This window comes from Apium graveolens, chromosome 5 (assembly GCF_009905375.1).
Source record: "Apium graveolens cultivar Ventura chromosome 5, ASM990537v1, whole genome shotgun sequence".
Taxonomy (NCBI): domain Eukaryota; kingdom Viridiplantae; phylum Streptophyta; class Magnoliopsida; order Apiales; family Apiaceae; genus Apium; species Apium graveolens.
This window is the reverse complement of record NC_133651.1, coordinates 73,259,475-73,261,258: the sequence shown is the minus strand read 5'-3', so window position 1 is coordinate 73,261,258 and position 1,784 is coordinate 73,259,475.

Genomic DNA, 1,784 nt, shown 5'->3' with positions numbered 1-1,784 from the left:
TTGTTCAAGTGATGTTTATTTTGAATCATATTATGCAAATATTATATCTTCATTTATCATTCAATTGATATTGAATCTGAACTATATTCTTTCAATTTCCATACTATTCTAAGTTCAGAATAGTTAAACGTTTTATATTTCGCTATAAATTACTCTATATAGTGGAACATTGAATTGAGATTAGCGAATAACTAATTGTTCTAGTTATTTCGCCTTCGATTGTTGAGATAGCTCTGGACCATGAGAAATGGGGAGTTATATGGTTAAGGATGTCCTTTGATTTGGCTCCTTTGATCAAAATGTTTTATGGATTGGATGAATGCGTAAGTGACCGGGACGGACGGTCTAGCGGAGGGCTATTTCTATGTGTTATATGAAATATTATGACACCATTTTTGCCACAGGCAGGTATATTGCCTTTTTATTTGAGTACTCGTATTTTGGGGACATATTTCTATGAATCATGACCTTGTGCTATCACACGGGCTGATCAACATGTGATAGTACGTCCGTCGGAGTTAGATTCCAATCTAAAAATTATCGTTTATTGTTGATAGCTTGTGAAGCTTTTATTATTGATCAAATATTACTGACTTTATCCTGTTGTTTAGTTATTATCAGAATGTGGTTTATCATTTCAAGCATATTTTATACTGGTTGATGAGCATTCCTTTCGCTCATACTTGTTTATCAATCTAATCTTTCAGCTAAGCCAGAGCAGGCTTGAGATCCAGGTTTGATCAAAGGTCAAGTGCTTATAAATAGTGTGGTATGTATTCCAGGTAGACTGTTTTGGGACGCTTGAATAGTATAAAGGTTTGTAATAAAATTTGAATAAGTTGTAAAACTAATTAGACTTTTAGTTTGTAATAACAGTTGGTTTGTATTAGTGTCTGTTCCATACTATAACCTATGATCGATCTAGTGCAGGTAAACGGGTCATATTTATTATATTATTCCGCTGTGATTATTTTATTTTAGTTTAGTGGCTAGTGACCCCCAAACCTAGACCCCAGGTTTGGTGGGCGTCACAGGTTGGTATCAGAGCCACATGTTATGGTCACTGAAATAGGCTTAGGATTGTCATAGGTGAAGCATAGGAAGATCACATAAGATAGGCGCGTGTAGTTTAGCTCTTATAGGATTAAATTTAGGTTATTGGGTTGGGTTATAGTTAAGTTGTTTAGGTTTCCTGTTTTGCGTTTAGCCTTAGGCCTTTGTGTTATTGCCATTACTTTGTTATTGTGTTGGTTTTGAGAATGGTAAGAAGTGTTGGAAAAGAGTTTGGGAGGTTGTGTTGCAACCCTATCCACTGTTTGTTGGTTTATTTAAGATTTTGAGCAAGGATTTAAAAGGTTTGGATAATTCTGAGTAAATTTTCTTTGTGTTGTTATTCTCAAGATAATAAGCAAGATTATTTGACAATTATGTCGCTTGTGTTAATATGGTAGCAAGATTATGATATTTTGAGAAGAGATAATGTTTGAGAATTTTGATATGCTAAGGAATTGCTCCATATTTGACACAATGCTTGACATATTATTATATAAGTTGCTTGTTTTCTTACCAGAATAATGGCACCAACGAGAAGGAATAATTCAGGAGAGGATCGTACCGAGAGTCAGATGGATCCAGCGATTGTCCAGATGTTGGGACTGATGCAGCAACAGATGTTACATCTTACGCAGCAGCAACAACAACAACAAGCAGCAGCACCACCTGCAGTGACTTTTAAGCAGTTTCAAGCAGTGAAGCCACCCGAGTTCAAGGGAAGTGCTGATCCC